Genomic DNA, 22419 nt, shown 5'->3' on the forward strand with positions numbered 1-22419 from the left:
GAAAATAGATAAAAACTTGATCACTGACACATTAAACATATTTGTATATGCAGATTCACTTGATTGTCAAGTCATGAAACAAGGTCATTATTAAGTTTTTCTTCCCCGTGGAATTATACACTAATATTATTTTCTACAATCTTATCAGAATTTAACTCACTGTTAATAATTTAGAAAATAAATTCAAAATGTATTGCAAACCTCAAAGAATATATTCAACTTGAATTTTAATTTCTAAAAGTTTATCATCTAAATTATGAAATCTTGAATTCGAACTATTTAAGTTTTTCTAGTAAACTTTAAGTAATAGTCATGAGTTTCTAACAACTATTGAGGAATAAAGAGAGTACAAAAAGTAAAATAATAGAAGTATCAAAATCAAGTACTTTAATAACTAAATGTGCATTCTAAATGTGAAAAAAGTCCAAGACATCTAAATTAAGATGGGGTGCGAAAAGGGTAAGAAAATTAGTGTGGTTAGGAGTGTTCAATCAAATTTTCGGGTCGCCTCAATCGATTAGCCCAAGCCAAACTGCACCGCAGTTAGCTGTTAAAGATGGGCTAGAATGGTCTTGGACTAATAAAAAACGATCGCATTTTAATAATTAGATTTGATTTTATATTTACGTACACCGCATAAATTGCGTTCGACCGCAATGATAATAATAAAAAGAAGAAGAATAATAACAACAACAATAATATACTATAACTCTTCATATTTATACAAATATTGCGATAGTACATAAATCAATATTCAAGATAATTATAACAATTACAATATCGTATATGATATATATAGATATATATATGTAAATTATATGAATTAGTTAATTAATTCTTGGTTCTTGGTAATTTTTAATATTTTTTATGCTTTATGCCGTTGATAAGTGCAAGGCTCGAAATAAATGATGCCATTATTTTGTTATAATCTGTTTCATAATCATCTTTTTTTAATTCAAACAATATTTATTTAATATTTATGTATTAGTAGAATTAGTTTTTTATATAATTTGATTCGAATAAGGGCTTTTTTTCATAATTTTATCCATAAAATAGTCCATAACTTTTTATATTTATTTGTAGTCTTCTAAAATAAATATTTATGTATAAGCAAATATTTTTTATACATTGTAAATGATATCTCATATTTTTAAATTTTTGCTAATTATGGCTACAAGAAAATACATTTATTATGACAATGATTGTACCAAAAGCATAAGCTATAACAACATACTACTATAATTATACAAGTGATTGACTCTATACTAAAAACTGCAAAACCACCTCAACTCGCATCAACCCAATTAGACAGCAAAGTGCAATTTTGATGATATCGAGTTGGTTCTTGGACTATACTTTCTAAAAACTGCAAACATTGAATTGTACTAAAAAAATTATCTAAATTGGCCCAATCTGCACCGCGTACATGCCTAGGTACAGTCTTTATTGACGTAAATATTTTCTTTAGGGTCTTCTAGGTATAATATAAGCTCCCAACGTGTCATAATCAAGTATTTAATAATTAAATTCAAAAAATTAAAATCTATCTATTTGTATATTTATATTGACACCTAATCTATTTTATTATGTTTATATTATAAAAGTGTGAACTAATATTTTTTGTAATTCTTTTGTATTGCATATTATAACCTTCTTATAAAATATAAATTATTGAATCCTATGTCTTAATGTTTAGGGAAAATTCCATATACCCCCTGCTAAAATTGTACGAAATTTACCTGTGTTAAATCAATAGCCATAAAAGATCCTGTGAATTTTGAAACCCTGAAAAAAGACCCCCTCCGTCCAAAACTGACGGAAGGTGCTGTACACGCGGGGGGAAATGAGAGTGGGGGCCTTTTTTGACTGTATTTCAGCCTTTTTGGTAGTGTAAAGGTCCAAAATACCCTTCCCCCCACTACATATACACTTAACTTCCTCCCACAAACATACTGCACAAAATTCAGATTTTGGGCTGCTGCAAGCTTAGTTTTCTCCAGGTAATTTTTTTTCATTATTTATTTAACATTAATTTTTTTAAAAATATTTATTTATGATACTTTTATTATTATTTTTGTAGCATGTCTTTTGCTTCTCAAAAATCCACTTGGAAAGATGGAAAAATTGATTTATGATATAGAAATCCAAAGTGTTATTGCCAAAAAAATGCCGCAATTAGAGTTGTAGGTCCAAGCAAAGAAAGTGAAGGGAAATTATTTTGTAATTGTAGAACAAATGAATGTAACTTTTTTTGTTGGTTGGGCCCTATTAGTATTTGTGGAAAAATTTTCACAGTCAACATCAACACAATCTACTAAATTCGAAGAAGAAGCCCAGTCCAGACAGATAGGACGATTTTGATGAAGTACTATCTATATGCAAGGATTTGACATCTAATATCAAGAGACTTGAAGCAAATGAACGAATGATGAAGGCATCTTTTTTTTAATTCTTGTTGTTTTGCTTGTTGCAATATTATTCAAGTAGTTATATGTTGTAATTTAACGGATGTATTTTGGATGTTCGCAATGTTGATCCCATTTTGGATGTATTTAAATTGATTGCCTGTAAATATATACTTGAATAACAAAGTAGTACCAAAAAAATCAAAACATATGAACAATTAATTTCCTATAGCATAACAAAACACTTAGCTGAATAATCCTTCACTGTAGTACATCAAAACACTTAAACAATGCCATGTTAAATTACTAGAGCTTGGCCAAAACACTTAATACTTCATTGTACTACAACAAAACACTTAATACTTCATAGTACCACAACAAAATACACTTCATTGTACCATAACAAAATATATTTTATTGTACCACAACTTAAATAAAAATCCATCTTACATTGCAAAATCTGCTGCCAAAATACTTAGTTATATCATCAACTGTCCATAACATAACAAGACTTAAATTCACATTTGGAAACCATACTCTACTACCACCTACATATTTAATTATAGGCACCCATTCAGTTACACCACCAAGCCATATATCAAAATCAGCATAATCATCCAACACCATTCTTCAATTAAATATACAAATAAAAAATTCAGCAACCAACATATACAAGTGGGGACACAACCCCTTTGCAAATAACTGTTAATTAAATAAGCAAGTGGGGCCACAACCCCTTTGCAAAGAACCCCTTTGCATAATTAAATGAAAAAACATAAAATACAACTTTTCAAGCAAATGGGATTAGGGTGTGGGGACCAATAGTGGAAGAATCCACTGTTCAAAGCATTCGGTGCAAATTTACAATAAATATTCAGTCAAAAATGTAGGAAAATATACCTTTTTCGCACTGTTATGCCTCTAAACGTGTTATCTGAACAGCTCGATTTTGACCAAGAATTACTCTTGAGCATCCAAGGGTACTAGAGCATGCAAACAGTCTTCATTAGATGCTCTTAGAACCACTCAAAGCAAATTAGTTAGAAATTATACCAATTTGCATATACAACATGGGCACTCCAAATTACAGTTGTATTTTAATGAATTTCAAGAGCAACAAAAATTAGAAGCCATTGAACCCTCCAACTTCCCTCTATTTCAATAAGGAAATCCTGCGAATTTCAAATAGTAAAACTGACCTTACACATACATTTACTCATGTAGAATTCTCTGATTATTTTTTACTGTTCCCAATAAAACTCTATGATTTTTTATTAAACTGCCTATATTTCTGCTACATCAATCAAACTATGACATTGTAACAACAACAAATGCTGCTTATATTGGAAAAAGTAAATACCCTTCCACCACAAATCATGGATGATATTTTCTGAGGTTGAGTGTATAATTGTTCGACATTTCATGTGAAATTAGCACATTCCTAACAACATTTTCATGTTATCTACAGTGGATGCCTCTGAGGGTCTTTATCTGTATAAATGTATGGTTAATATTCACTCATGCAACTAAAACTTTCTCCCATGAATGTGGCATTGCGGTGGAGTGAAAAGGGAGTCCACAAATAATGCCAACGAGGTGAACATATCACATGTTTATTGCAACTACGCAACAGTAACCTGATATTTTATTATCAAAGAAAATCACGGAGATTATAATCTTCGTAAAAAATCAGTTGGAACTTAGCCGAACTGCCCGTGAAAAACTCATAGAGTTCTTCAGATCGTTGTCTTGTCTAACTGGCTAAATTTATTTCAGAAATTCGAATTCGCAAACCCTAATTTTTACTTCGTCTTCCCAATCAATAGCTTCACAAAACTCGATCTTAAGGCTAAAACAACTAAACTTGTGCAAATAATGGAGAATTTTGAAAGATTTAACCAAAAATTGCAAGCCCTAACCTGGATGTCGTCGTCTTCCCCTCTTCTCCCAACTTCTTCGCGGCGTCTCAAGAAAGAAAATGAAGCATTCACCCTTTTTTTTTTACTGCGGTAATAAGTAATAAGGGCATAACGGGGACTTAAGCAAAAAATTAACTCCGTTAGATGGCAAAGATGGAATTGGACAAGTGAGAAACATTTATAATTATAGGGGTTTTTTTTCCATATAAAAATAACACAGGGGGTTTTTTGCCAAGTTTACATAACACAGGGGGGTTTTATGCAATTTTTCCTAATATTTAATTCAAAATAGTATTTTATTTGGTGTTACTCAAATATTCGTCAAGCCATAAAGACTCTCATTATTAGGTTTGTTTTTTAAGTTTACATAACTTTACACATAAAGGATTTAAAATTTTTCATCTCCCATTTTATAACAATATTGATGAACTTAAATTCTCATGGTATGAAATTTTTGAAAATTTGTTCTCCAAATATTATTTCTCAAATTTAAATCCATCCATCCAAATAGAACATAAGAGTGATCCATGATCTTAGCCTAGTGATTATGTTTGACATCCCGTGATTTAGTTTGATATCATGGATTTGAGCTCCACTTGATGTGCAGATACTTGTATCACTTTATATTAATTTATTGGAACTTATTATTTTATAGTTTTTACTTATGTTGATGTATTGATTAAATTAATGTATTGTTCAGTTGCACTCCATTTACTAAAAAATTGATGCAATCATTAAAGTACACATAGAATTATTTTTTTTAGTCCTTTAACTTTACCCAATATTACTTTTACCCAGTTTTATTAGTTTTTTAAATTTCCAAATTGATGAATTTTAGTCAGATTTAGGATTTTGTACTCATTGCTTGGCCAGATTTTGAAATTCAATGAGAATTTGTCAGTATGAAAGGTAGTTAGTTGATTTCCAGCAACTTATACACATGTCCTGCCATGTGCAATGATATGTGGTGATTAATGCTGATTGTGCACCCTTGGAGAGAAAATGAATTCCACGTGCCTCTTAAGCATAAAAGCCTCATTGTATTCGCCCAAAATTCTCCAAATTTGAATCCTAATAATTCATTTCCCCAAATCGAACATCAACATCTTCTGGTTGAAAGAGACCTAGAGAAGCAATCAACCATAATGGTCATGCGAGACCCAACCCTGAATGATGATCCCCCAAGAATACAATAGGTGATTTTATGTTTTAGTTCTTTATAGTTTATTGTGTGTCTTGTTATTTGCTTTTTATGTTATAACAAATATTATTATTAAGTACTGTTGTTTGGTTGCTGAGACTTTTGTGGTTACATACTTTCTGGACGAGGTGAACTTTTTTGTTTTGGTCAAATACTTTGTGGTTGGGGCAAGTTTGTGGTTGTGGTCCTGAGAGGGATCACAGGAGGGACAAACACAACTTTTAATGATTTTCTTTTAATATTGTTTATAATACTTTTACCATACTTTAACCGGATTGTTGTTGGTGTGTAATGAAGCATGTGGTCCCTTTGTTGTCTTTGTTTTATTTCATTTTTTTCTCTTAACATAATGAAGAAGTGTTTAATATTTTGTTGTTTATGTTGTAGTTACGATTAACATTTTATTTTCTGTTTGTTTTTTTTTTTTTGCAACTAAACAAATAAAAAAGAGTGGTATAATAAGTCATGTAAAATTATAAAATATTTTAAATAATGTACGGATGCATGACTAGCTCCTTAAATGGCTAAAAAAAGTTAAAATATAACATTTAATTATACTATATTAAATCATACCATTTAACCTTTTACGTTTTTAAAATATTACAAGTTGCTCCGAAAGGGCATTTTTACAATGAAAAGCGTTAAGTTATGGTCAAAATTTTTGTAGAAGGTAATTTTGAAATATTACATGCCAAATAGCTGGAACTTCAAAAAAAGATCTAAGATGGGGTAAAGCTCGAGAGGGTACTTTTAATTTTTGATCTAACAAGAATATTGATGCATATGGTTCGAGAAAAGCTTAGCCCAAGAAGAACAAAAAAGTCCAAAGTCACCCAACACAGTGACCCCAACAGACTAAGAAATTTAGTGGCCCAGGAAGAAGGGTGGAAGCAAAGGCATCCCAGGATTTAGCCTAGAAACACGACTCAATAAGGATGACTGGCCCAAGGTCCACACTTAGCCACCTCCACGTAGCGTACACCTGGTTTGCTAAGTGTACCGCCTCGCTAGCTTGGAAGGCATAGTTCAAGGGAGGTCTCTTTAGAGCCTTGGACTCCGCGGCAATTGGGATTCCTTGGCGCCCAGGAGTCCTCACTACCAGGGGTCTCCCTCGACTTGAAGATATGCAGAACAAGGTCCGTGCTCTTACCCCTTCCAAAATGAGGCGGAATAGGGTCCGCCCTCTTCGAAGTCCCCTCAGAGGGATTGTCACTCAAGAAGGTCTCTTTAAGAAAACGTACAGGCTCGCTAGAAGTAGACATTTTGAAGGAAAGATGAAACTCTAAGGAGAGAAAAAGAAAATACTTACAAAGGAAGACGAAGACTGGAGGGAGATCCTATTGCTTTAATGAAAATTTTTTGAAAAAAGAAGAGGGAGGAAACCAAAAGCTACTAATGGATGAGTCTTTAACCCACGTTCCCTAGTAACCACTAGGGTGAAGACCACGCGTGTGGAGCAAAGTAATCATACGTGGGTGCTACAGTTACCAAAAGAACGCGCCCCCTACCATAATTACGATCGTCAAATCGGCCTGCCAAAAGATTGAGGATACCTTTACCCAAGAGTCTGCAGCAGGCCACGAGAAAGGAGAGCATCAGGCTAGTACAAACGGGTCGCTCCTTCCCAGGTTACAGGGACTCTACTTCAAAGAGTTAGGAAGCATCCTCCTTCCTTACAGACCCCATGCTAAGGAAGAAAGGTTCCTTCGTCCAATGATACAAGGGCTCCTACTCTAAGGAGTTAGGAGGCATCCTTCCTCCTTAGTGAGGGGGGGGAGGGAGAGGACTAAATGATGGGTATGACCCAAAAGCGATTAGTCTAAGAAGAAATTCTAAGCCTAAGTCAGGCTCGCCAGCCCAGGATAGAGTTAGCCCGCCCAAGGTTGTTGGACATAGCCTAAGAAGGAAGCATCCTGCAGCTGGTTCGACCCAAGAGGGAAGCCCACTAGGCTTGGCCCAAGAGAGAGCCCACCACACCAGAACCTATCCATGAAAGAAGCTTGCTTCATCAAACTTGAACCAAGAAGGAGGTCCAGTATGAAGGCCTGCTGCACCCTTCCGAGGTCAGCCCGAGGGAAGGAAGGTGCCCTAAAAAAACTGGACACCACAGCCTAAGATGACTCCTGGCAAGTTAAGAGTCTTCATGAAGAAGGAGTCCTTCCTTATCCAGAGACGTGTTGTTCAAGAAGGGGATAAGATGCGGCCTATCGACCAAAATTCTGCCTTCCTTCTCGGATACATAGCTCTCTCCAGAGTCCCTGTGAAGAGGGGCTCCTCCTCTATAAATACGGGTGGCACCTCTCAACAGACCCCCCTTCAACAATCTGGAAACTCTCTCAAGATCTCTCACTTTCAACTCGTGTTCTTGCCCTTCGAAATTCTTATTTGTTTTGCAATTTCTCGTTATAATTTATTTCTATATTTATTCATTCTTAAATTTGAAACTAACTTAAGTATCGAAGTGCTAACATATTGTTTTGCATGTCCTTTTTCTCAAGTTCTTTCACTCAATTAGCCCAAATCCAGCATCAAGATACAAGGACTTTGGACGTGTGCTAAAATCACATGCATCAGCGATATTATCAACACAAAAAAAATTGGTATCACTGTTTTACAAACTATAGTTTATGAGTAAAATTTTCATATTAGTATTAATATATAGATAGTATAGATATATAGATAAACGAAGAATTTAAATAGGTGTGGTTTAAAATACATAAGGCGATTTGTGGTAATTTAAAAAATTATATCTCGGTGTAAATAATCGCTATTTGTGAGTGAAAATGGGGTTTTCTTTTTATATAGTATAGATATACCTATACTATCTATCTATACTAATATAAAAATTTTACTCACAAATTTGTAATACAACGATACCAATTATTCTTTTTCATTGATAATATCTCTAAATTAATTTTTATTTTATTTATTTATTTATTAAATGTGATGTATTTTTTATATATTTTATTCTTATTTATAATATATTTTAAAATATAAACAATAATTTATTATATACACAAAGGGATGGCGTGCCATAACGACTAGTTAAAATCATAGATGTACATTAAAAACTAACTTTACATAAACAAAATTTGAAAAATAATAAAATATTAAAAATAAAAAAAGTATGTAAAGTTTTTATACTTATTCAATTGTTAATTAAATACAAAAAATTCATTATGATATTAAAAATTATATTTTTATATAAATATAATACTTTAATTATTTTAATTCCAATTAATTAAAAACCATTAAACAATCCAAAGAAATTGATGTTTTATTAAAAAAAAATTATTTTAATAAAAAATAATTTAAAATGATAAACAATTTTTCTTCCTAACCCCTTTCCCAAGGGGGTCTTCTCTCCCAAATTCTAAATCGTTTGAGTCATCATATGCATGGATAAACCCTTGCAATTTTAAGTTCAATCAAGCACCTTGTTCTTGTTTAGCTTTAATATGGTAGAGATAGTATCCATAATAACTAATAGAAATGTAATTGTTGAAAATTGTTGCAGCTAGATTGGTAAGTGTGCTGGGGATAATGGTTACCCTAGTGTCTGAACCTTATTCATGTATACTCGTGGCCTTGGGCTTAATTCCTGTCTTTACGACCTCAATAGAAAGGTTCAATCCTCGTACTTTTATCCAAAATGTCTTCTTTTCAGTCTTGATAGCTAAAATGTGCCACATTAGAATTGTGTACTGGTCATCATGAACTCTTCACATGTTGAATAATTATGCTTTTGAAATATAGAAAATAGACTTCTTCCTGCAATTACTGAATATCACTAGAATTGACCACAGCTGGTGGATTAAGTAAGTTAAAAAATTATGACCAATTAACCCATTATTTTAATATCGATAAATCTCTTAGAATTCTATCCCTAAAATGTTGGTTAAAAACATCTTGGGCATTAAATTATTTTTACTTCATATTAATAAATCACAAAATGTAATATTTATATATATTGCTTTCATAATCTCTTTAAACAGGCAATTTCTTAGAGTGCCTCTATATCTTGCAACTGTAGCTATGCAGGCCTTTTTCCTTTATTACATATGGAGGCAATTTTCATAGATATAGAGACATATAAAAATACCCTAAACATTAGAGCATGAAATACTAGTAGAAAGCACAAAAAGAAGTTGCTATAACTTCAAGACAAATTCAAGTTCAAACTCCATCTTTGTACGTGTACAAATTATCATAGCTAAGAACCCAAAACTAAAAGAGCCAAATAATATAACATAATTGATGGGAAAAAATTCTTTTCAAGAAAATAGATAAATAGTGAATTGGTTCTGTTTCCTTGGTTTTTTCTAGCAACTGATAAGTTGAGGGGCTAAATTCAAATACTTAGATTATTATTCTATTCAAATTTGGTGATGTTTTTAGTCAGTGGATTATATACTAGGAAGAACTAGGATTAATTTGATAATTAAAAACAGAGGATGAACCATCTCATCTAGAAAGTTGTTAATTGTGTATTCTAAACAATTTTGGAGCTTGATAGTATTTTTCAAACATTCCTACTTTTTGCCCCCATTACTTTTTTTGTGTAGATACGTACCTAGGAGCTCTCAAAATGAATAAAATAGCATGATTCTTTTTTTTTTTTTTTCCTAAGGATCTTTGATTATAAATCACCAATTGTTACGAAGGATAAGCATCCCGGCTGATCTAGTTCATCCTGCACTAGAGTATTACTAGGTACTTCTTGCTCTTGTTTGGATGTATATATGACTATTTAAAGTGTCGTGCGCCTAACATTGCAACCCAGTTTTGATATGTATCTAAAGACTCACATGAATATCATTATTGCTCAAAAGGTATAAAAAGACTTGGGTCCTGATGGTCCTTTAGCAGACACTTAGAAAAATAGCAATAGCTCCTTTGTAAATTTTGTAGCAAGATTAGTAACAAAAATATTTTGTGCTGGAGTCGGCATCGAACTAATTAACAAGTATATATTTTTCTTACTAAATTTGTTGCTAATGTAAATTAGCAACGAATTTCACTATTGCAAGGAATACGCGTTGTTATTAGGATTTTTTCTAGTAGTGCCTAACCATTAGGCTAAGACTTTATTGATAATTTTTAAGTTCCTTTTAATCATGATTATGAATTTTTAAATTTTCTAGAAGATTTTTCAGTTGTTTTTAACTATAATTGAGATTCGAACCATAATTTTGCTACCCTATATTCGGACTTATAGTTAAGATAATGTTCAATTATTTACTATTGTTTGTTTTACATATGATAAATTAATAATTAACCATGACTATTGCGTACTTCGGATTGAAAAATTAGAAGTATAATTGCCAACATATGCTCAACACATGAAATTATTGTCTAATTAAACTAATTTTCCAAAAGACATTTAGCAATTCTTATTTATTGAATTTTGAATGGTTTATCACTTTTCATTTTAGTGATTAACATGAAAATCATGTTTAAATATTAATTTGATTGGCTTTACAAAGTTAGTATTTTGCTAATATTTTTATTATTTAAAAATTTTATGCACCTAACTGTCCCTTAGTAATTTCTGGACAATTTTTTTGAGCAAAAGTAATTCCATATGTGGTCCTGTGGCATAGATTTGCTTTCAAAAATCATATCCATTTTGAAGATATTTCTTAAATTTCTTTTTACTCTCAGTTGATTTATTGTGTCTTTGTATTTGATGCGTGTGATTCTAGCACAAGCCAAGATCTTGGATCTTGGAAGTGGATTTTTGGACCAATCTAATGAAAGCTTTTGAGAGAGAGAACCTGCAAAACAAAATATTAGCATTACGATGCTTGAGTTAGTATTCGACTAAAAAGAATAATGATTCAAATAGCGAGGAGTATTAAAAGAATAAGATATAATGTTGAAGAAATAAAAGTGGATTGAGTATATGAGGGTCACAATAGATCAGCAAAACAATAGTTGAATTTCTACAGCGTGAAGGCATCCCTCTATTGGGATATGGACCTCCTATTTATAGCGGAGAGTCCTCCTTGCCATGGGAGTGATGCTGCTTCCTGTTCCTGAGGAAAACGAGTAGAGTTAGTTGAGGCAAAGCATCATTGAATCCTCTTTCTTAGAGATTATGCCATGAGGAACAGTTATTTAAGTGAGGGAGAGAGTCCAAGATGGAGGAGCACTCCCAGCCCTCTTGCAGTCAGTCGGGCGCTAGAGTCTAGGTTTTACGGGGAAGCCTTTCGCCACGCGTACTCTTTGACAGCCATGGGGAGGGGGGTCTAAGGGCATACGTGGAGGGCCCATGTGTGTGCCACGTATGCTTCAAGGGCTGGCGTGTGTATGAGGATTGGGCCGGTTGTAGGAGTTTCGGGCTAGGCAAGTTGGGCCGTGTTCTCTGGGTGTCTTTACTCGTCATGGGCATACGTAGGTGGGGTGTCTGGGGCTTCTCACCTTGTTTTTAGGCCGGATTATGTTAGGCCATTACCCATCTTTCAGTCCCCCCCACTTTAAGGAGGAGGGATGCCTTCAACTCCTTTTAGAGTAGGAGTTCTTGCTCCTTTCGATCTAGGAGGAACCCTTCTGTCAGTTGGGGAAGGGGTCCTTGCTCGTTTGAGCTTTTCGGCCTATACGAATCCTTTCATCTATCCGTATTTTGAGCAACGCGTCTTTGTCCCTGCCAAGAAATGATGGCTAGGCCTAGGCCAAGCCTTCTTGATCGTTGGGATGTGATAAATGCCTCCGCCACACGTAGAGACAGTTACGAGCCCCCCCCCCCACTGGCGGTTACTGGAGCGTGCCTATAACTTCCCTCCTACGTGTTAAAACAGGTAACTGCCCCGTTATTTCTTCTTCTTTCCTTTTTCTCGAAGTATCACAGTTATTTCCATCAGAGAGCCTTGTAAGTATTTTGTTCTCCTTCCTCTAAAGTTTTTCTAAGTATTTGTAATATTTTCTTTACAATTACTAAAATCGTTAGTAATTTTTGATATTATAATAAAATTTGTATAAATTATTTAATATAAAATAAGTTATAAAAAATAATATAATTAATGTAATGAATTAAAATAAATAATTTTATTTATATATTTAATAAATTCTAATAAGTATTAATTTATAAATTTTAATAAAATTTAATACATCATTAAATTATTTTAATAAATTTTTAATTAATTATATGTATAAATTTAATTAATTGAATAAATTTGAAATAATGGAATGTAATAAACATTATGAAGCATAAATAATTAAGAAAAAGAATATTATATTAATATAAAATAATATCCGATTATAAAATTGAAAACCTAATCTAAATTGTCCTTGTCGGTCATGTTCATATTGTCCTCGTTCAGGATCAGGCGGTCTCTCGGAAGCAATGCTGGGGCGCTAGTGGAGGCGGTCGGCTGTGACGGTCCTGAGTTGGTCCACATCTCCCTCATCATGGCCATCATCGTCTCGAGGCGGCCGATGCGGTCCTCCACGGCCAGGTTTGGTTGTGGTGGTGGCGGTGTCGGTGGGGGTGGCAATTATGATGTAAAGGTCTGATTGGAAACGTGGGCCTTAGAATCAAGGCTGAACACTTGGCCTTTGTTCTTGCCCACGACTGTAGCCAGCCATATCCACTACTCCATCATCGATATGGAAACCTTCGATTCGGTTGGGGCATAGTGGTCCTCTATCGTGGGCTTATGTTGACGATCATCCATCAGCTTTTGGAACGTCTCTTGCAAAACAAACAAAATTATTAGTATTTTTAACCAAGAATTAGTTTCTTAAAAAAATATTATTAATAAGGTACTTACCGCCACCTCAACCACTCTCAACCCATTCCAGCCATCGTCCTCCTTTTTCTTGTAGTATATTTCAAATAACTCCATTTGCTTAGGCTGCTGACCGAATTTTGCCTCCTGTAGAAAAATAAAACAATTAGCATCTTATTTATAAAATATGATAAACCTTAAAAAATAATGTAATTTACTAAACTTCCTCTTGTGCTGGCCAATAGAGAAAGATCCCCTGCGATACACAGTCGAGGATGCTGTGGGGTTCACTGTCCGGTTCGCTTTATTCTTCGAGGAATCATGATGGAAGTCCTTGTTGGCCTAGTATGCCTGGACTTGGCGCCAAACCTCATTGGCCAGCTAAGTGGCTTGACCAGGCACGACCATCTTCTAGATGTACTTTTAGGCCCAAATGTGGAAGACGAAGAACATGGACTCATCGTCACAGTCCCAACAATAGGTTATTTACAATGATAAAAATTAAACAAAAAATTAGTAAAATTAATTAAACAATTTAGATTATTGGATATTACCAAATTATGATACTGTACGTTACCTTCATGCTCTCGAACCAGATATATTGGTGCTCTGGCGTCACTTGCCTTAGACATTGCCACTGGTGGGGAAAGTCTCCCGCACAACCGCATTGATAACCTCGTGGAAGCGATGATCAGACCTTAAAGGACATGTTAATTAGACATTTTCAAGATAAAATAATACTGAAAAATTTCATAAATTAATTTACCTTATGTCGTTGATGCTGATGTACTGGTGCTGATGATGGGGGCACTATTGGTGGTGGTGGAGTCTCCGTTGGTGTGGCAGCCTGCTACATGACCTCCTTAGCTGCTGGTGCAGCTTTAGATGGTCCTGCATCATTTGGAGTTTGCGGGGCAGACAGTCTGGCCGTGTTAGGTAGTGGGGGTGGTTAAAGTGTTAGAATAGGTAACCTGAAAGCCAATTGAATTGACATGCTTATAATCTATTCTGACAATAATTTAATTTTTTATGTATTATTATTCAGTGAATAAAATGAGTATGCGCTATTAGAATTTCATTTTTTGTGGTCATGACATTTATGTTTGCTTTTCTGGCAAACATCACAACAAAGCCTAAAGACCACCTTGAACAACCGTGCAACAGTTGCATTGCGCATTGGAAGGCAGTCATGAAACCAACTGTTTAGGGTTACTTTTGAAATGTTCCAAGTCGAGGACCATGAGAATGGGTATCGTAGTGTCCTATGGAGATTTGCATTAAGAGTCGCATTCATTTGACGAGTGTCGCGTTTCATCGACGACAGACGTGGGACGTCTATGCAATCTTAATGGGTCAATTGACTAGGTGTTGAATCGACTGATCTGACTCGCGGGGATCGTCATATGGAAGCCTTGGAGGCTTGGTTGGTATGATTTGAGTCCCCAACTCCAATAGTATGGGAGTAGTCCTCAAACTTGAGAAATCACGGCAGTCACGTGCATGTGATGACTGTATTTTAGATTTGTGCAAGAGGTGATCGTGTCTCATACATGATCATCACAAAAGCCTTGCTTAGTGTCTCATACATGTCTCATACATGATCATCACATGGTGAGTTCCAAAAAGAGGATCCATCCCTTGTCAAAACGTGATAGAGGTATCTCCTATGTAATTGGAGATGCGTCTACACTCTATAAAGTTGTGGCCACAGTCATTGGTCGAATAGGAAGAGAAGGTTTCGATGTTGGCATAACGCGTTCTCAAGTATTAAGCATAGACGCCTAGTCCAGGATGGGAACCTACGTCCAATTCCATGCCCTAGACTAAAATTGGGAGACGGTAGATGGAAGGACCGTACCCGTATGGACTGGGGAGCTTAAAAGTTCACATGGAAATTAGTGCCATGGACTGTTGCTAGATGGCTACCCATGGTGACGGACTTTCTTGATCAAGGGTTGATAAAAAATTATTAAGTAAACTGGTTTTAATTAATAATAGTGTTGGACACTAGCCCAAGTCTAACTGAAAGGTAAACCTAAAGAGTCATCACAAATCACCAAGAAGGGACGAGGAATTCATTGAGAATTAATTCCGTAGGTAATTGAATTACTTATATATGAGAGGGATCCATTCGATGGATAAGCCCAATGATAAATTGATTGAATTTAATTTATATTGGGCTTGTCCTTATTATTTAATAAGTTGGACTTATTATATAACAAACGCTTATTGGGTTCATATATTTAATTAGATTAAATATACGATGGACTTAATTAAGCGGGCTTTAACTAATTGGGCCAGATATTTTAATTAATTAAAATTGGCCTAAGCCCATTAATTAAGTTGGTGGAAATAATTGGAAAAAAAAATTATTGACTAACAAAATTAATTTTTTGAAAAATGCCATGTTAGTTATCCTTTATTTGGAATAATGGATTATTACCTTATGGATGGTTAAATGAACCTAGACCTGTTTTAATGCATCCATTCAAGGTATATATATGTGTATTAGTTGTTTGAAATAACTAATGAATAAATACACAAAAAAAATATTTTCCTCTCCTCCCAAATTTTTCGCTCGACCGAACCCACCTCTTGTGCACCTTAGTGTGTTCTTGTCCTTAATTTTTTTCTAGCAAATTGAATTGAGAAATTTCAAGTTCTAGTGTGGTGTGGACGCGACTTTAGAGGGTCTCTATATTGAGGCCTTGGTGAACGATTCAACGAAGGAGGTTAGAAATAAATCAAAAAAAGGTAATTCTTTATTTACGTTTTTGTTCCTCTTCTTTTTCCATTATACCAATAGCCCTGCTAACTTTATTATCATTTAATTTTATCGACTACATCGAATGCTTAGAAACTTCAGGGGTGCACTCCTTAGAATCATGGTTTCATTGCTATTTCATTTTATTTTATGCAATTTATTTTAACCGCTTCCGCTTGTGCGTTCCCGAACAGATCCACTAGGACCTCGAGGTGCCCTTCATGAACGACTGCTTCCTCAACCTAGGAAGCATCAGACAGCGCTGTTGGAAGTGCGGGCTACGACCCCGCCTACATCCGCGACCACGTGGTACAGGAGGCATACCACTAGATATGATCTATACAAATAATTAAGAAGTCTTAGTCTAAATTTTGTGATTATTGTTATTATTATGTAAATAATATTATTATTGGAAATATTAGATTAATTTTATTATTATTGATATTATTATGTGAATAATATTATTATTGGGAATATTAGCCTAAATTTTGTGATTATTGATATTGTTATGTAAATAATATTGTTATTGATAATATTAGCCTAAATTTGTGATTATTGATATTGTTATGTAAATAATGTTATAATTGGCAATATTAGCCTAAATTTTGTGATTATTGACATTATTATGTAAATAATATTATTATTAGGATTATTGGTCTAATTTTATGATTATTGACATTATTATGTAAACAGTGTTATTATTGGGATTATTGGTCTAATTTTGTGATTATTGATATTATTATGTAAAAATATTCTTAATGGGAATATTGGTCTAATTTTATGATTATTGACATTATTATGTAAATAATATTATTATTGAAAATATTGGCTTAATATTGTGTAAATAATGATATACATGAATTAACCTAATTATACAATCAATTGCACATCTAATACAATAAATTTCACAAAATTTTAGCAATATGATACTATTAGGATAGATGATCAAAAAGCAAATTAGATTAGCCTGGACGTATTCTGATCTGACAAATACTCGATATTATGTAATATTATTTTAAGTGAATAAAATGAGTGTTCACTTATTTGGCATTTACTTTGTTGTACTTGTTCTGTATGTTTGCATCTGCTTGAACATTACAACAAAAGCCCACATAGTAATTGGCAACCATGCAGTTGGGCCGCGCATGGGTGGCGGTCATGAAATCAATGCCAAGAGGCCGGATCTGAAACGTTCCAAGTCGAGGACTCGAGATTTGGTATTTAGAGGTCTATGGAGACTTGCACTAGGAGTCGCATTTAATTGATGTGTACCATGTTTCATCAGTGATAGACGTGGAACGTCTATGCGATCTTAGTGGGTTGATTGAATAGGTGTTGAATCAATTGAATTGGCTTGCGGGGATCATCAAATGGAAGCCTTGGACGCTTGGTCAGTATGACTTGAATCCCCAGCTCCGATAGTATGGGAGTAGTCCTCAAACATGAGAAATCACAACAGTCACGTGCACACGATGACTGTATATTAGATGTGTGCGAGAGGTAATTGTGTCGCAGAGATGATCATCATAAGCCTCGTCTACTACAGTCGAAGTATGTAGAAAGAATGGTGAATTCCAAGAAGAGAATCCGTCCCTATTAGTATTTGATAGAGGTATCTCCTATGCACTTGGAGACGCGCTCACGCCCTACGAACCCGTGCCACAGTGGTTTGATCAAGTAGTAAAAAAGGTTCCTATGTCGACTAATTAACCGTAGCGTGGTCTCAAGTATTAAAGTATAGATGCCTAGTCCAATATGGGAATCAACACAAAATTTCATGCCCTAGACTAAGGCCGGGAGATGGTAGACAGAAGGATTGTACCCGTATAGACTTAGAGCCTAAATGTTCACACAGATATTCACCTAGCCTCTAGTGCCATAGACCGTTGCTAGATAGCCACCCATGGTGACAGACTTACTTGATTAAGGGTTAATCAAGAATTATTAATCAAAGTAAACTTAATTAATAATAGTGTTAGGTACTAGCCCAAGTCTAGCTGAAAGGTAAACCTAAAGAGTCACACACAAATCACCAGGAAAGGACAAGGAATTAATTTGAAATTAATTCCGCAAGTAATTGGATTACTTGCAAATGAGAGATCGATTGGATGGAAGACCCAAGGATAAATTAATGTGATTAATTTATGTTTAGCTTGTCCTTATTATCTAATAACTTGGACCTTATTAATTAATGAAGACAATGTGGGCTTATGTATTTAATTAAATGAAATACATATTGGGCTCAATTGGGTGTATTTTTATTGAAATTGGATTTAAATGAAAATTCATTGGGCCTTGTATTTTTAGTCATAAAAATCAACCAACACACCCCTAATTGAGCATAATGAAAAATCTATGGAACGAAATTATTGGCTAGTAAATTGCAATTTTAGAAAGTGCAATTTAGTCATCTTCTTGATTTGGAATTAACTTACCTTGTAGATGGATAAATGTACCTAGATTCATTTATGCACATCTATACAAGGCATATATATTATTGTTTGTAATATTATTGGAAATAGTATTATTACACTATAACACAACATTTTCCTTCCCTAGTCTCTCTCTCTCTCGGCCGCTTTTCTCTCTCCAATTCTTTGAGTGCTTTTCTCTTATTTTCTTCTAGCAAGATAGCATTGAAATTCTAGTACCGGTGTGGTGTGGACGAATTAGACAGTTCCTGCATTGGAGCCTTACGTGAACATTTAAAGTAGCCGATTCTGACAAAGGTAAAATTTCATCCCTTGGTTCCTTTTTTTTTTTTTGGTTTTTTTATATTGTTACCTCAGCCCCTTTTACGTAATTATTTCGTGTTTATTCTACATTGAATGTTCGGGAACTCTAAGGGTACACCCCTTGGACTCGTTGTTTTATGCTTTAATTTTTATTATTATATATTTTTTAAGTTACCGCTTTCGCTCACGCGTTCCTAGATAAATCCACTTGATCATTCAGATACAATACACAAGAATTGCATAAATTACATAACTACACAATAAATTGCACAAATAATTACACTATACAATAAATTACACAATAATTGCATAAATTACACAACTATACAATAAATTTCCAAAAATTACACAAATTACAAAAATATTATAATTTCATAAATATATTTTAATTTTTGAAAAATATTTTTAATTTTAGCCTGAAATATATTTATAATTGTAGAAAATACATAAAATAAGTTTTTCTTAAAGAAACTTTTTAAAAATCACCAAAAATTTACAGAAAATTTTTTAAAAAATAGAAAATTGTGAAAAAATAAAAAAATTACAGAAAATGATTAATTTTTTTAAAATATTAAAATATTTTTAAAGTTACAAGAAAATTATTACAATTTTCAAAAATCACAGAAAATTATTAAAAATAAAAAAATTATGATTTTTTTTTTCAAATTTCACAAATTTATTAAAAATTTAAAAAAATTACAGATTTTTTTTAAAAATCTTGGGGAAATTTTATGAATGTCAGAAAATTAAGAAAAATTTTAAAATTTCCAAAAAAATTGTTTTTTTTGAAGTTACAGAAATGTATTAATGTTTCAGAAAATAAAAAAGTTCGAAATTTACAAAAAATATGAATTTTTTTTAAAATTACCTAAAATTTCTAGAAATATTCTAAGTTATATTTCTGAAAATATTTTTAGAAACCTTATCTGAAAAAAATTTTAGAAATATTTTCTCGAGTATTTTCTGAAAATATTTTCAGTTAAGGTTTCTAAAAGTATTTTCAGAAATTCATAAATATTTCTGAAAAATTGTGAAAATATTTTTCTATTTTCAAACCTCTTTTCATAAACCTTTCTGAAAATATTTTCTGAAAAGTTTTAAACACAAACTGGGGAAAGAAAAAATAAATGAAAAGAGAAAACTCACCTCCCCGAAGTCTGACAGTGGATGGGGGCATGGTTGGGCGGCGTACGGCGGCAGTAAGGCGAACAATCACGGCCAGAGGCAGAAATATATATATATATATATAGAGAGAGAGAGAGAGAGGAGGAGGAGGAGGAGGAAAGGGAAAGAAAAATCTACCAAGTGACACTTATATTTTAAAATTTTGGAATAGACAAATTTTTAAAAAATCATTTCAGAGACCATTCCTAAGTAAGTAAATGCTTCATTTCATTTGATGTGGATTGGTCATAATCTTCATTCATTTAGGCACGGTGGGACAAAGTGTTCCTATATTTTTTGCAAAACACAAAAAACGATGTCATTCATAAAACGACGTCATATTAAGAGGGTATTTAGATGACCGTTGCTATTTTTAAAACGTCCGTGCCAAATATGGTGCCAATTTTTTTTTCCTTTTAACTAAAAAAATAAAAAATGAGGATTAAATCGTTCCGAAAGTGTTAATGATCAAAGAAAAATAGACCATAAATTAATTAAGACAATTGGGAATATATAACTTTTTTCATTAAATTGATATATGTTGGAATATCAAGTGCAGTTGTATATCTAGATTGTTAGACTTACATAGATGTAAGTAGCATCTTATACTGTTATACTGTATCGTCTAATCAGATCGTTAAAATTTTAATAAGACTGTCGGATATGATCTAATCGACAATTTGGCGCGAAATTAAATTTTTTTGTGGAACTGGTTTTGGAATAGTTAAAATAAATTGGCCTTTCTTATATTTTTAATTTCCCTCTCTTTTTTCTTTTGGTATGATATTGTAATGTATTTAGGCACGTCTTTTTTGATCATTCCTATTTGAAATTTAATATTTTTCACAAATATTAAGGAACGGATACACTTGGAAATGGTGTTTAGTTGTGACCCTTCTTAATAGGAAAGTTTTTCCAATGGTCTTTTCTATTTATGAGTATTCCTAAATAGAATAAATATTTTTACAAAAATGTAAAATTAATCTAATTGCATATGTTTGATTACAGAAATGCTGAACTTTAAATCTAATTATTGTCTTCTTTAATTAATTCTCGTCAAAGCTATCTTCGCCAGACTCATCATCAGATTCACAATTCTTCAATCAAGATGTACCTGCTTCTTGTTGATTTGTAACAAAAAGCTCAAAAGTTAATTGTATACCATATGGGTCATGTGGGTCATAATTATTGTTGTCCGTCGCAACTTGTGAAGTAGGTATTGTCTCATCTTCTTGAAGCGGAACTTCTGTCCATATAGAGTTATCAATGACTCTTCTGGCTTTTATTTTGTTGACAACCATCCAGTCCACTTTATTTCTCTTCAGGCTAGGTACTCCGTGTAGTAGACTTGGACTGCTTGTTGTGCCAGGATGAATGGTTTATTCTTTGGTATAGTTTTTTGAAGTTTACATCAACGAGGTGATAACGAGGATGCACCTTTATAACTCTTACGGAATTGACCCAACAATATTTAAACCTAATAATCTGCAATAAGTGGGTAATCTAACTAGATTATCTCTTCAAGAATCCCATAGAAGTCACATTCAGTGTCTGCCTATGTTGAGTTTTTGACACACACCCTACAGTTCATAATAGACTTGCCTACTATGTGAAGTTCAATATGGAAATTTGTAACCATTTACAAAGTAGCACTGGAATATTGTGAACTTAGCTGTACGACCCCAATAATACAACTTCAAAAGCTCGTTGTCTATGTAATTCAATTCGGATTTCACAAATGTTGCACATATTTAAGGCATCATATATTGACAAATTACAGTTGTAACACAATTCATAAGACATAACTCACACGATGTTTGAACTAATCCTTCAACTGAGTATCTACTAGCTCCTCAATAATGGGGTCCTCCGAATGGTGGTGCTCGTAAAGTTCATTCAAAAAGGAACTATTCACATACATATCAATACATAGGTTAAAAGTCCAAAATAAAAATGTGAATAAACTATAATGGTATCTTTACACTTAATCGTAGTATGGCGTCACTACTTCACAGTTGGTCAATATGTACGTCTCAGTTACGTGACGTCCTAATCCATTGAGCCATCTCTTCTTTAATGCACCACTACCTCAGTTAGGGGAGTTGAAAACAGATCGTTGGATGCGAGTGTCGTTCATACAGAGGTCATCATTTCTGCGTGGCTTGTTCTGTTCGCAAAGAATCTGTGGCTCAAATAGTGAGAGGTGAATAGACCAATTTCTTCTACAAGAATAACCTCTATAATTGACGCCTCGACTGTGCTTTGTTTTTCATCTTCATTTTCATTTCTCGAAGAAATCTAATAACTGAATATTTTTTAGAAACCTAATGACACTAGAATTATTTCAAAAAACTAGAATAACCTGTGTACTAATTAGCTCTCAAATGGATACATCCACATGTATTACACAGGCTCTCCCATGCGCGCTTCATATGGGAAGTGAACAATGAGGTGCTCCATTAAGTGGAAGAAAGTTGGCAGAAATATTTTCTCGAGATTGC

The 22419-nt window shown here is 33.5% G+C and overlaps 1 long non-coding RNA gene across 2 annotated transcripts; it reads right to left on the reverse strand.

Moving 5' to 3' along the window:
- Positions 1-12714: 12714 nt before the first annotated feature.
- LOC110013308 (uncharacterized) lies at positions 12715-20064 on the reverse strand. 2 transcript variants are annotated; one of them, XR_016067923.1, is made up of 6 exons: positions 19901-20064; positions 14022-14226; positions 13833-13952; positions 13479-13675; positions 13298-13402; positions 12715-13218 (listed from the first exon to the last, which is right to left on the reverse strand). It is a non-coding gene; the product is annotated as an uncharacterized LOC110013308 (long non-coding RNA). The 2 variants fall into 2 exon arrangements; XR_002288483.2 differs by having other exon boundaries at positions 13479-13952.
- Positions 20065-22419: the final 2355 nt, after the last annotated feature.

Source organism: Sesamum indicum, linkage group LG10 (genome assembly GCF_026168435.1).
Source record: "Sesamum indicum cultivar Baizhima isolate 11 linkage group LG10, ASM2616843v1, whole genome shotgun sequence".
Lineage (NCBI taxonomy): Eukaryota > Viridiplantae > Streptophyta > Magnoliopsida > Lamiales > Pedaliaceae > Sesamum > Sesamum indicum.